General features: G+C 43.6%; 1 protein-coding gene across 3 annotated transcripts in view; it reads left to right on the plus strand.

Annotated features, from left to right (window-relative positions):
* Window positions 1–15,044, plus strand: part of BMPR1B (bone morphogenetic protein receptor type 1B) — a 257,589-nt gene that overhangs the window by 163,703 nt on the left and 78,842 nt on the right. The window lies entirely within an intron of this gene.

Genomic DNA, 15,044 nt, shown 5'->3' on the forward strand with positions numbered 1-15,044 from the left:
TACATGCAGGTGAGGCCTATCACGACCAGGTGTAGCATCTCTGGTCACTGGACCGGAGCGTGCTGCTGAATAGACTGCATCAGCAGCCTTCCTTGTCCGTTCAGAGGAAGGATGTACGGGGCAGCAAGAAAAAGCTGACATGTCAAAAGCTGCCTTTCAGCATGATCGATCTGGGAAGCGCTTTCCCCAACCCAGGATATTCGGTGACACAAGAAATAGGGAGTTTTTCATTACGTGCTATGACGTTGAGCATGCGCGCCCTCCTGGCAACGCAGGCTAGGAGAGCTGATCAGGCTCCCGCAAATGCTTGTGGAGGTTCAGTGGTCATCAGTGAACCAGCATGTGACCTGAGCTCAAAAGCGGAAGGGTCTGTTGACTACAGGAGTTTGCTCATCCATCGTTAGGTATCAGAAAACAAGTTAGTAACAAAATAATTGACAACATCTCTAGTTTATGTTTGGGCTGTATCACACCCCTAAGCTTTGCTTGAAATTCGTAGTCTGTATGGCAGATGTTGTAGATAACACGGAGCAGCGCTGAGTTACAGGCTGGAACGCTGACATAGGATACCAACAGATGTTCACTGCCGAAACAGATGTGAGGGCCTCGGTACCTTCCCGCTTATCTGCTGGTGTTTGCTGCCTTCCTCCCAAATGGAGGTGGAAAGAACAGTGAGGGCTTCTCATCTGCTTTGCTGTAGCTTCAGAGGTCTCACCTTAAGCTGCTGCGGAGGGCTGCTTAAGCCCAGAGCACTTTTCCATGAAATGGATGAGGAGTCTTGCGCTCCCCAGTCTGTCTGATGTTCTGGGAGGAGGGATTACGTTTCAACAGAGGGGCAGAAACCGTTGGGGTAACTTTCTGTAGCGCTTAAGAGAGAGGGGGGGGGGGAAAAAAAAAGAAAGAAAAAATAGAAAAATAAATGATGGAGTTAAAGACACAAAGTCAGTGCTTGGAAAATACTCCCTAAATATCACATAGAGAGTGTTTCTTTAATACAGATCTGAGTTTGGAACTGAGAGTGGGGAGTATATTTTGAGAGATGCCAGAAATATCTGTTTATGGGAGGATGTGTGGTATCGTGGCCAGTGTTTGCAAGAAAAAAATGTAAACATCTTAACGATAAAGTATTATGTGCTTGCTTAAAAAGCAGAGAGTATTTAATTTGTAATGCTGCCTGGTGAAATTAATAGAGGTAAGAATACACCACTAATTAATGCGACAATTCAGGGGAAGTGAACATCTTTACATACAGCTTCTGTTTCATTAAATTGTACTGTTTGATTCCACAAGATTATTTTGCAAATAGTAAACACATTAACATAGCAGATGCAAACATTTAAAAAACAGAGCAGAATTGGACTGTCTTTTAAATAGTTCTTAAATCTGAACTGTAAAACTGGCTCTGAATTGCTTTTGGATGTTTCCTGCTTTAAGGTTAGAAGCATTATGTTCATGTATTGTGTAGCCTGCCTGCATGAGTTGCTGCAAAGTTCATTATACTGCTAAGGCTGTCAGTGGTATTTATGGATATTCATGTGCAGTGAACCCTTGAACCTGAGCTGGTCATCTGAGCGTTGCTTGTAGTTAGAGTTGTGTTTATGCTTAACACTGGTAGCAGCGTTTAATTGCTCCCTAGGAAAAATAATTGCGATTTGAACTCAATCGTAGCGTAGACAAGAGATTGCTAGAATGCTGGACTAACAGGAAGGATTTTCCTTCTTCTATAAGTATTAATTACTATAATTCTGGTTTTAGACTCCTGTTTTCCGCAATGCATTGGTTGAGTTTGGGAATAATTGTGGAACAAGGATTTAATTCAAACTGGACCACATCCCTCTCCCGCTGAAATCAGTAATGGCAAACATGGTGTTAGGGAATCAATCCTATTCTGAAAATACTTTCCAGGCATTTTTTGGGTCAGCTGCAGAAGGGAGAAAGGGTGATGATGCCCCTCTGCAATGGAGAGGAGCAAAGCACTTGCATTTTCCTCATGTGAAGAATTTCCAATTCAGAGTATCGCAATATTATCCCTGCTAAAGTTTCAGTTCTCATAATGTAATATCAGATGAGAAAATCCTGCGTAACATATGGTATGTCAGCAGAACCGCCGTGGTGCTGAGCCTGGTGGTGTACATGTCTTCAGAGTTGCATTTTAGAGCTGTCTTGCCAGCACAGAGAGAGTTTATATTTCTGTAACTCTAGTGGGGATTCCTTTGGCTTGACACAATCCCGGGAATGTCTTTCAAACCATGTGCATACATAGAACAGATGGCTTTCATGGGAAGCAGGAACTACTGTTCAGCATGTAATATTTTTTTGCATTTCTTGGTAGCTTTCTAACTTGGAATAATCCTTCCACAGATACTGTATAATGGGAACAGTGTCTTGGTTCTGTCTTCCTCCATCTCCCTCTTTTCTTTCTTTCCTTGTCAAAGTTAGGGATAAATAGGTTTCTCAAATTTAGAGGGTAGGCTTTTTGCAACCTTTACATTCGGTAATTTCTAAGCATTCATGGAGAATTTGACAATACAGGGGGGACTATTTCCTTTATTTCAGACGCTTATATTGTGACCAAAACTCACAGAAATGTAATTATTGACAGAAGTTTAACTGCCTATGAAAAATCATTTTTGGAATGTATTTCATTTTGCTTGTAATTTGATTATATATTATCATTCTACGGTATCATACATTAACAACATCATGTGTGTGATATGTTACATGATAGAATGTGATATGAAGGGACCACATAAAATGATAATGAAAGACCATGTTATATTTTTTTTTAATGAGTTCCCTAATTTTCAACCCCATGTGCATGGCACTGGCACCATAAACATAAAATATCTGATGCCCAGAGGTGGGGGAAGTGGGACTTTATTTGGACTTGGGAGAATTTGGAGTGCTCAGCAGCTTTCAAATCATCAAAGCTTAGAAGAGCAAGGAGTCACTTAACGGTGGAGGAGGAATATTGTAGAGCCAAGGTATTGTGGATGATGACTCTGTCTTTCACGAGACGTTTCTGATACTGGTGCACAGCAGAGGGGGTGAGCGGGGCTAGGACGTGCCGTGTGTCTCCCAGGAGGCTCTGGGCCACCTTGCAACACCCGCTTCTGCTTTTCACAGAATAAGAAATCGGCTGCCGCGTGCAAACGTTGCCTGTTTAAATGTCTTTGCTTCCATGTAGCCACGCGTTTGCTTTCCAAGTCTCGCGGCCCTGTAGGAAATGAGCCTTTTTGCTTGCAGGGTGGGGGCAAATAGAACTATTTCTGCTTCTGTGCCGTTCCCCTCCCTGCTGCGCCCTGGCCCATCTGGCTGTCGCTTGCGCATAGATTCTGTTCTTAATATTGCCGTATCATGACAAAAAGGTCAGGACAAGCAACAGATAAAGGAAAACGAAACAACTTCAACTTTAAAAATTTGGTTTGTAGATATTTTTCTAATAAAATCAGGATTTGACCTTGAAAACGTTTCCTAGTTACTACAAAGACAAAGAACAGAAGCTGTAAGTTAATATTCAGCTGCCTGTACAATAATGAATTACAGCCTAACATTAGAGAGAAAAAATAAGAGTAGTCTGTTGTAATTCTTTAATTGAAAATGTATCATTGTGGAATTGTTACTTGGATACCACTGGTATTCTTATGGAAATGTGTTTCCTTTTATTTGCAGGTCTATTTATTTGATGATATTACAGAATTGTAGGTTAATTTTAATCTACTAACCCTGTGTCATGTTGATACAGTCCAGCTACAGGTTTTAAATAAGCACGTGACTTCTAGTGTCTAGTCCTTATTTTCCATCTGCATATTTGCAAATGCTGAGATTAATGTCTTATTTATATCCAGTGAACTAAATTGGCAGATTTTAACAAAGGAACGTGCAGACAATATATAAAAATACACAAAAGGGAAAATGGAGGAAAACTTAACGTAGACATGAGGTTCTTATTATGTTAGATGTGAGTTAAAATCAATAGGAGTTGAAAGCATAAAACTGTAACGTCTTTTCAAATCGTGTCTCTTAACGGTAGTGGGGGGGTCATTCAAGCAAGGAAGCAGCGTTTCTGTGTTTGTGTTTTGGTTGCATTAGAGCTGGGAGTATCCCATCAGCTCCTAGCTTCTCTATGGGAATATGAGAATTACCTGGGTCCGATGGTGGTGTAAGGACAGCAGGAGATAGCCAGGCTTGCATCAGCGCATGAGCTGGCCATGCAGACGTTGCTGAATCATCCCAGCCAAACAAAATTGCATGCATTATGCTTCAGCCTCTGTCTTGCTCGGCTGTTTCAGCAGAGGTGGACGGAGTTGCGGCGGAGGCAGGGAAAAGTCATTGCGACTTTCGTTACGTTTTGGGAGTTCAGTGGTAGAAGTTTAATGAGATCCCAAGAGCCTCCTCCAACGCATCACTGAATAGCCGGTGCCAGTGCAGCGCGGTTGCGTGGAAAAAATGTGTCGGTGTGTTTGTGGTGTGTGCCCGTGGTCCTATGCAGAGGTGGGGCAGAATTCCTTTTGTGGTACCAGGGCTGCCAAGGGCCAAGCAATTAGCCTGGATTACTTGAGCAGCCCTTTAAATGATGACTGCCTGAACCTAGTTCAGCCATATGATTATGGCTTCTGTGATGATTGTCGGGCTAGTTATTCCTGATTCAGACGAGCGCTTGTTCCAGCTGCAACGAGTGGTTGAAAGCTCAAGACGTAGATTTGCAATATTCAGTTTAAGAGAGTACAAGAATTAAAAAAATATATATTACTGCACCAGACAATGAGGTTTTTGCAGTCAATTTCATATTTCCTGTGATTTTAGAGAAGTGTGTTTGATGCATGGTACAGCTGCAGCCTGCAAGCCAGAGCAGTGTACTGGTGCCCTGCAGCAGAGGAGTGGCGGCAAGACTTGCAGACTTTCAGTGCATGAGATTTTGTTGACCAATTCTATCTGAAATAAGGTATTACAATTATGCAGAAATTCCTCATCAGTGAGGTCTCAAAAGATGAGAACTGTTCTAAACGTTGATGACGCAGGTTGTGCCATTAATGTTTGCGCCCTTCCATCCAGAGATATAGGGGCAATTTCCGCATTATCAAACAAAAAAAAATATGAACTTCACTAGCCACTTAAACCGCTCGCAGCCTATGTCGCGTGCTTCTGAGGAAATCTGTTTTCGAAAGACAGATTCTGCGCAGCCTTTTAAAACTGCGCTAGATGCTTACTCAGAGTGCTAGAAGGGCAATCATAAGGAGTGACACACATTTATAGCCTCAGTAGTATCTTCTGCGCTTTGATCCTGCAAAAATCCTGGCACGGTGCTCCGCCGCTAAGCCTCTTCCCTTCCAGTGGCACGAGATACGCGATGTCCTCCCTCTGTCCCCGGTCTTTCTGCTGACGCTTTGGGCAAGAGCACCACGTCCTGCTGGCTTCCACGTGCAACGTGTCCGCCAGGAACCTGGTTTGTGATTACCAGCTAAGTTTACATAGGCTGCCCTAAAGCTATTGGTGACAAATAAATCTCTGCAGAGCTGTCCTGGGTGTAAGCCTCTGAAAGCACTGTAAAAAATATTTGTTAGGCAGATACCTGAGCTGGCCAGCCCCTCTCTCTGCTCTTAACAGACTTTAGTCTGTCTAACACATTTTGGGTTGCTCGTTTTGGATGAGTTTAGGCAAGCAAGTTGAAAAAGTATTTTTTGGCAGTTAGAACGGGAAATGTGCATTTGCAATTTAAGTGCATGTAAATAGGGAAAAAACCCATTAAACTGTAATTGATGAGTTGATGTACAGTGAAATGAAAACTGACTGTTTTGATAGAAGTCATTGGCTCTCTCAGAATTTTTGTAATGGAGCCTAAAAATTGTTCGTGTTTCCTTTTAGAGCGATTTAAGACATCCCAGCTTTTCTTGCTGTCATTCCAAATGTCTCGCTTGCACTTGCTCGTCACCGAGGCCTTCAGGCCCCGAGATCTTCTCTGTGGAGGTCCCTCCCCTTGCAGATGCTGCCAGGAGACCCCCAGCATGATTCGTAAGATCTGATAAAAGGCCTATCTACAAAGTAACCTTTTTTTTTTTTTTTTTTTTTTTTCCCAAAGTCTCTTGTGTTTCGCGGTCTCTGTTGCCCTTAGGAAGGTTGCCCTGCGCCGCCGAGCTTTGCCCTGCGAGCAGGCCTGCGCTTTGCTCGCTTTTGCGAGGAGATAGTTGAAACGGCCAACAGGCGCGCCGCTCACCCGGGCTAAGGAAATCCTGCTTGGGCTGGAAAGCGTTAGAAAGGATTTAATGAGATTATCATGAACTGTTACTTCACAAAAAAACGTGAGCCCCGCCAGCAGCTGTGCTGGGTAAGTGAGCGCAGGTGAAGGAATTTGCGGGAATAAAGAAGCTGTCTCCTTGTTTAAAGAGACAGAGCCGAGTTTGGTTGTGCTTAATATGCATTTCACCTAAGAAAACCCAAACAAACAAAGGAGAAAACCCTTCCACTGAGACGGGGTTACTGTGAAATCCCTTCTCGTGTGTATTACTTTTGCAGGAGCCCCGCGGAGCGTGCTTGCCGCTGCTTGTGTTCGACGTTCGAGGGACTCGGAAAATTGGCAGAGTCCGCGTTGCGTTACAGATCGGTTTGAAGTTTGGACAAGTTAGTGGGGAGTGGAAACGACCCTTTTTGGCGGTGTGTTACGCTGGTGGCAGCCTGGGTGTCCAGGACCGGTGTGTTTGCCAGTGCACTGCTTTTGGGTGATGCGCTGTGAGATCCGAGCGAGAACAATTTGATGCAAGCAGAGTTATAGGATGTTTTGCTCAGTGAAAGAGGTGGTTTTACCTGGAAGGTGTTCCCTAGTAACTCAGAGGTGTGTAAGAAAAAAAGGACTTTCTGTGTTTTTGGTGTTGGATTTATTTTGGCAGATGCCAATCTTGAATTTGTGAGGCACTTTAATTTCATCAGGCATGTATTTAGGGGGAAAAAATTACTTTTTCTTTCATTGTTTGCTTGGGAGAACAGTTTGGATGCTGAAAGGTAAACCCTGGTGGAAGGAAGTTCTGAAGTATGAAATTGTGTACTATTAAAATATTGTCCTGAGAGACCCTACCATAATTTCCTCGGTGAGAACAAAGTATTTTATTTGAATGTTACCTATTATTTTTATGCATGCTTCAAACCTGCTAGTGTAGTTTGGTTTTTGTCATAGAAGGAGGCAAAATTTACAATAGAGTGGTTTACTGATGTAGGCTTAAACCTTGATATTTTCTGCTTTTTAATGAGGTGCATGACTTCTGTAACTGGTTGCTGGTATTTTAGGCTTTAGAGGAAAGAGTGAGTTCGGAGAAGGAAAAAATCATTATTTAAATTAGTTTAGATCAGAAAGAATTGAGCAAAGCTGAGTGGGATTTACTAAAGTCATATGAATAGGCAGATTAATATGTTTTTGCCAAATGCACATAGTCAAATATGAAATCCTGATGCATTTCCTGAATGTTGAATTAACTCCAAGTTCAAAAAAAAAAAAATCCTTCTTATCTTCTCGAGCAATTCAATGAAATCCTCTGCTTTGCGCAGTGAAAAAGGTAAATCAAACATTAGACTCCAAACAGGAGATAAAGGTGATTTCCAGAAGTGATGATGTTGCCCAGTGCTGCATCCTCTCCTGAGACGCTGCGTTCGAACGTGCCCATCCCATCCCAGCCTGGAAAAAGGTATGGCAGAAACGGACAGGAGGCTGCAGTGAGTGACAAAATACACAAGATGAGCTATCTCCTCGATAAGAGAAGAATTTTGAATTTGGGGGCTGTTTAGAGACGACTTGAATAAGAGGAGACAGAAGAAGGAAAATAAAATAATACGCATAAAAAGAGGAGGCAAATTGGATTCTTCCATTTAACCTTTTAAGTAATAAAAGACAGGAGACATCCCAATGAAATTAAAAAGCGATGCGTTTAAAAATTAATAAAAAGCAAGTACCTTTTGTTGGAGACAGGAATATAGACTAGCTGAAGGGTTGGTCTGATCCAGCGGGTCAGTCCTGAGATTGCTTTTTTGCTTAACCTTTGGGGGATGGCTTTAACCTTTGTAGCTAAGCGTGGTTTTGCCTTGCCGTAGTCTGAGACATCTGGAGGGAGCCAGGTGGGATGCTGCAAACTCTGATTTTTGTTCCCTGAAGCCCCAGGGCACGGGAGCATTGACGCCGCCTGCGTGGGGCTTCGGCCTCAGGAGGTTCAAGCCCTTGTCTTCCTCTCCCGAAGCAGGGCTCCTGGTCTCCAGCGAGGGAGGCAAGGCTTCCTGCACAGTGAAATCAGGCCAGCGGCACACGGCCGAAAACTGCAGAGCCGTGAGGCTGGCAGGAGAAAGGTAGCATGTAGTGCTCAGGATACGTGGTGGAGGAGGACAGACCTGTTTCCAGATCTCCGATTCGGCATTTGTTTTTCTTAATGCAGCAACTGCCTGTTATATTGTCATCAGTCGGCCAGGATTAAGGGCCAGAATCTAAACCCGATAAATTTATTTGAGAAGTTTTAATCGGGATTGATTCAACATTTCAAACAAGAAAAATCTAAAAAAGTTTTCCACACAGCTCTAACCAGAAAAACACAACGTTAGGTTGGACTGCAGGTAAATCTCATTGCAAGATCGTGCAGAATATGACAAAACACTCTAAATAATTGTGTTTCTGTTTTATTAAATCAGACACACATCCCAACTCCTTTAGCTTTCCGAACCAGACAGTTTTTATGATGCTGACTTCTTACTGCAATAGAGTCAGCCTAGCAAAGAGCTTTAAGTTAGTAAAGCTGAAGTTGAATTCTTCCCTTGTGCGTTTAGATTGTGGTCTATCTTGTCTCAAAAATGTGCTTTTATTCTATAAAACAGTAATGCTCTTCAAATGGACAAATGAATGTTTAATGTGGTGGGCGTGTGTATGTTTGCGTGTATGCTCGCACTGGGAAGAAGATTTGATTTATTCTCATTAAAATATTACAAACATATACTGAGGCTTTAACTTGTGTTTATATGTTAGTTTCTAACCAAGAAAAAAACCCAGTCTGATCTCATTAGGCTGGGTAGGACCTCTTACTAGGGTGACTGTTTTTTAAAACCGGATAATGCAAATACTCTGTAGCCAGAAATTTTCTAATAAATGCATTAGTTGAGATTGAACTCTGCTTTACGGGCAAAACACTTGGACTTACTTCTCAGTCTTTAGTTAGCATTCTGGCATAGCGTGGCCGGATCCCCACACGCGATGAGATTGAGGGGTTGCTGTTTGTATTTTGGAAAGAGTATATTGCAGCGCGTGATACCCAGCCACAGCAAGTCCTCATAGGAAAGTGTGCCTCTTGCAGGCAACGAGTGTCTGAACTGCTGCTGAGAATGGCGTAAATGAAAATTTAGAGAAGCCGGTAGTATATTTGATACAACTCCAAGATATACTTAAGCGAAGTTTATTTTTATACCCAGCTTGCAGCTGAGTAAAACGGTTCTGCTTAAGGGTACCATCCAGCTTGGAAAGTTTCTGTATTGTCTGTATATTAATATTTATGAAGGAATTGATAAATGGCACCTGAAGCTGGAGATCAAAGCTTAGAAAAGTAGACGTATGCATTTGTATGTGCACACGCTTTCAAAGCCGTGATAGCAAATTTCTGGTAACTCAGTTGCATCATGCCGTGGGCAGCCACAAAGGCATTATACATGCCGTGGCATTTGTATTTCTGAAGTGTGGGCATACTCATTACTTAGCAAATTAAAGGTCCAGGAAGTAAGCCAATGAAACTTCATCCTCCTGTCTGTTTGCCGTCTCCTGCGTTTTCCCGTGCTACCGTCTTGGATGTTGGCCCTTTAACGGAGGCTGCGAGATTTTCTTGCGTCTGAAAGCTGCTTCCTTCTCGGCGTACTCCCTCCGTGGTTCAATCCAAAGGTCTCTTCGGCTCTCTGGGCGATGTTGCTCCTTCCTTTCTCAAGAATCAGCCACTTTTGACATATAACTGGGAAATGAATGGTTTTAAGTATTAAAAAGAAGAAGAATCTTTGGAAGAGCCGAACTTCCACGTGAGGCACCACATGATACTGAGCAGTGATCCCCCAAACTGAGGCCGTGCAGACACCTTCTCGCACACAGCATCTGAAGCTAGAAAAGAGTAAACACGCATAATGGTGTGCAGAACAGCTTGCCACAGGCTTTGGTTAAGGAGTGTTTGCAGTGTTATTGCTATTTATTTCCAGCCATATGAAAAAGTGCATTAGCTCAATATTACTGCTGCGAGTGGTCACCTATGGAAGAAATAAAGTTTATAATGCATAATTAGGCTTCAGAGTTAACAAGCCTGTACTAGCAAAGCAAATCATACCTTGTTTTGAGAGTCATTTCATGTGGCCTACAGAAATGGGGAATAAAAAGTATTTGAGTGCTAGCTCTGATTGTTTCTTGGGGTTTTTTGTTTGTTCATGTGAAAACTTAGAGTCTGTAGGCTCTGTTTTGTCTGCAAGGATGGTAATGTCCCAGCATTTAGACTTTACAAATTAAGCTGAGCTCTGCTAGTAAGTACATTTTGCAACAGCACATGCATCATCTGCTGTGTGCTCATGTTTCCAACCGTCTGTATATCATAATTTAAAATAAATGTGCACACTGAAAGGGAAGGTTTATAAAACCTAGTTGTAATCCTTGTGAAATCAGGAAAACTTAATCAGAGGTGTCAGTCATTGCCACAGATAAAACATTTCAGTGGTTTGTTATGTTTATAATAGCTTCTTTACAAAAGGATGCGTTAGTCGAGGGAACGAGCACAAGCGTTTGCTTCAAACTGTGTAGGTGAGCAACAGGTTTGTGCGTTGTTAGGGATGTGGTTTGTGTTGAGGAACGCTCTGGAATTGTTGCATTTGGGGAACGTTTTTGAGAAATGGCCTTGTTGTTTGTAAATACTTGGGGAATAAAAGAGAGGAGTTGGGTTTTTTTTTTTTTCCCCCCCTAAAGGATCTGGCCGGCCCTTTGTTCGCCTTCCCTCCTCCTTACGTTCCCCCCTCCCTCAAATTTGTTAAAGGCGAACAGTTGCCCGTGGTAACGGCAGGGAATGGGCTGAAAAGCACACTTTTGGAAGACAATGGGCCCCAAATATACTGTGGCACAGCTTCAAACTTGATCAAGTCTGTGGTGGGGCTGGGCTCGCCTCGCCTCGCCTCTCCGGAGTTCACTGGAAGGAGGGCCCGGCAGCGGGACTGGTGGACGCCCCACGGGACCCTGAGCGGGGCTGCTGGGCCCCGCGCGCTGCCCGGGAGCGCGGAAGGTGTGAACGCGCACACGAGGTCAGCCCGTGGCACGCACGCGTCCTCTCGGCCTGAAAGCAGGGCAGCGGTGACAGTCGCGCCCCAGAAGCGAGGGCGCAAGTCGGCCTCGCGTGCTTGGGCCGAGTAAGGGGGGATTTTCTTCTCCCTTCGCCCCCCTGTTCTAACCTGTCCGAATGCGGGCGTGGGGGAGGGAGGGTGACAAAGGGGAGGAGAGACTTTGGCAGATATCTGGGGGGGGGAAAAAGAAAAGAAAGACTCCCTCCCCCCCCAAGAAGGACTGTCTGCCCAGAGTATCGCCCAGCAGCTTCGGGGACTGGTCGCCCGCGCCGTCCTTGCGCCCGGGGCCGAAGCCGCTTCTGCCCTTGGGGGCGGGCGCTGGGGGCCTCCGCGCCTAGAGGGGCCCGGGGGAGGAGCCGGGGAGAAAGACCCTCGGCGCGCTTCTGCAGGGCCTTTTAAAGGGCTTTTCAGAGATCTCTAAGCGCGTCACCGCTTTTGTTGTCTGACTGCCCCTGGGTTTGAATGCGGCGATTTTTCAAAGTGGAGTGAAAGCATCTTTTTGTTCTCTTGGAGTTTGCACTCCGTGAAAGGGGACGCTGTGTTTTACCACCAAGCGGGTAAAAATATTGAGGAACAGTGTCATCGAGCATTGATTTGTGCTGGCCTCCGTGGAAAAAAATCAGCAAGCAGGTTTAATACGAAGGAGCAGGCTTCCGTTATTGTAGTTTACATGCTTGATTGTGTTCGAAAGGAGAGAGAAAGAGTAGCAGTGAGATGTTATTAGACCTTTATGATTTGTGCGTTTGCTTGGAAATCGTAATGGGTGAAGAGCTTTTACAGAATACAAAACCCACAAGAAATAGCATAATTAGCAGGAAGAAATCAAAGATACGGTTACATCATTGATGACATTAACAACTATGGAAACAATTATGTCATCCCCTATGATGTGGGAATATTTTTTTCCACATTTATGATATCGTGAAAATTTTATTTCCATTTTTGGATATATAATGTCCCTTTCAGTACAGTAATTTGCAGTACTTTTGCTTGCTTGCATCTTGTGTAATGAATAAACGTGTAATACTGACTTATCCTGCAGTAGTGAATGGAAGATCCATAAACACTGACGGCGTGCCTACAGATCCTGTAATTATAGCACGTTACTGCACTGGCTTCCATTAATTTATTTATTTTTTCCTCTGCGCTGTAGTAACGGCAGGAGTGTCCTGCTCCTCATTAAAAATGCACAATAAAATAAACAGATTGCTGAGCTGCAGCTAACACCTTGAACTCCGAAGACATCAGAAAAATGTAGGCAGAATATGTGTCTGCAAACAATCTCTCTCTCTCTCTCTCTCTCTCTCTCTCTCTCTCTCTCTCCCCTTTGCTTCCCGCAGCTGAGCTGTCAAATCTTGGCTCTGCTGAATGGGGCGCTATTATTCATATTAAAGTTAGAAGCACTGGAACTGTGGGACAGGAGGGAAATCTCCTGTGTCGTCAAATCCATTGCCATTATGTTTCAAGCAGCCGTGTCGTATATATCATATATTTGTACACACACACACACACACACACACATTTATATTTTCTTCCAACAGGTGATCAAGCTATATCTTCAAGTAATTTATGCTTTCTTATTGGGCCCTGGGCTGTCCAGGTCCCTTACGCTCAGCAAGAGACTGTCCAAGGAGGAATGCAATCTGTATATTATGTTAATGGACGTACAAGGAAACCTGATTTAAACAGAGAAGTCATTTACTCTCTGTCTAAAGGAGTCCTTCCACCATCCATGCCCAAACAAATGCTGGTTAGACATTGGTGGTTCGTGACACTGGTGGTTCATAGTGAAAAAAAATTAATGAGATCAATTTACTGTTTAGAGGTGCGTGTAGTGCTCTGTGTCTCTTAATCTGTATCCCTCCGCCAGGATCTCTGATCTGCCTCAGCCAGGCGAGCTGACTGTGGCCATCCCCACACATGGTGACCTAAATTGCCCGCTGGAGCCCTGTCCTGGTTCAACTTCACCAGCCATATTTGAGGTTCTTTCCACCCAGAGTTTTGACCTGAAGAATCCCCTGCTAGGGCACTCTGATAGTTACGTCCGTGGACAGATACAAACATGAGTAAAACAGTGCTCTTTAGGTGCTTTTGTTTGCGCTAATCTGCTCAAGAAACTCCTTTTTTGGTGGGTCGATGCTGCTGGCATCCTAAAAGCATCCACGTTAGATTCCCCGTACTGGTAATGGCAATCTTGCACGTGCAGAGATTTGCAGCTGTAATAACTGTGGCCCACCGAGCATTTATTCATCGAGTCCGTTCTGGTCACAAAACCGGGGGGTTATGGTGTCAGTCCCAGGCGCCAAATTAATGATCTTGTTGCATCTTGCAGTCAGAGGGGCTGATAGTATAGTAGTATAGTAGTAGCACAAGCCACGTTGTCTTATGTTGGATGTACGAAGAGTGGCCTGCTCTGTAGGTTTTGATGAAGGATGTGTGCTATATGATGGTTTGGGATTTTTTATTTTAGTAGTAGAAACATTTAAAATGATGTCAGCAGATGATAAATCATTGCTCTAAGGTTTTTTTGTGCTTATATGAGAGCTTAGGAAGGAAGCTTTAAAGGTGCTTTTTGAACACAGCAGATACATTAAATATGAATTTAACAACTAGGATCATTTTCCCCCATAAAGCTGATGTTAAGTGTGCAGCAAGTCCGCAGTTAGGACTCCAAATAGACAATAAATAGTTTAAATACTAATATGTTGCTTCTTGCTACACGTTCCAGTGTTGCATGAAACCACAAGAGAAAGACTAAAAATTTATATTCACAAAGTGGTGTATTCTAATTATGTGCGTATTGACGTACGCGTTTGCGTTGTAGTTGCATTGAAAGATGGCATAGCGATCAACCAGACAGTAGAGTATTAGACAAAAAAGATGAGGAAAGAAAACAGTACAGCGCTGTTTGGGTAACACTAGCCACATTTATGATGATCAAAGTCTGCTTTATCAACATTTAAGCCAGATCATTCTTAGTCGCAATCAGTCAAATTTTACTCTGTTATTACTTTTTAGGTGTGTGACAACTGCTAGGGGGCCGCCTCCTGGGTTCCATGTCACTTCGCTAAGCGATAGTCAAACATCATCGAAGACGTGGATCTTCCCCAGAAAGCCTTTTGCATTGCAAAATCTACTTTTCTCATTTGTTTAGATAAAAATAATAGTAGTTTCGTTTAAAAGTGCTATATATTGATACAGAATTTATTTGTGAATACTTAATAAGTTTGCTCTGCTCTTGTATCTTTACTCAGTAGTAGCTGAAACGTTGTTTGGGTGTTTTAGTACGTCAGTCTGCAACGTTCCTGTTGTTCCTGTATTCAGTGTTTTAGGAATCTCACCTGCATTTTCAGGAACAAAGGCCACAGGCTCCTGCTATTTGATACCTACCGTAAGAGTGTTCACTGGTGGCTGTTTTTATCCCAAGGAGCAGATGTGGAGCTGGGCTTTGCTGTTGTGGAGTGAGTGGCGTTGTATCCACGTACGCTACCTGAGGATCCTTTCTCTGGGCAAGAGATCAGAACAGGTTTATCCACTGAAATTAGAATTTATCTGAATGAATACAAAGCAGTGAATAGCACAAAACTGTGATCGCGCCAGCCATAGCCTGCGTGGCTTCTTTCCAGGCAGCCAGCAGAGGAGTAGCGCAGCTGCTGCGACCAGTGACACTGTCAGCGGGTGAAGCTGAATCTGCCCGCGGCTCTGATGCACCTACGACACTTAACGGG

This window comes from Struthio camelus, chromosome 4, assembly GCF_040807025.1.
Source record: "Struthio camelus isolate bStrCam1 chromosome 4, bStrCam1.hap1, whole genome shotgun sequence".
In the NCBI taxonomy this organism is placed as follows: Eukaryota; Metazoa; Chordata; class Aves; order Struthioniformes; family Struthionidae; genus Struthio; species Struthio camelus.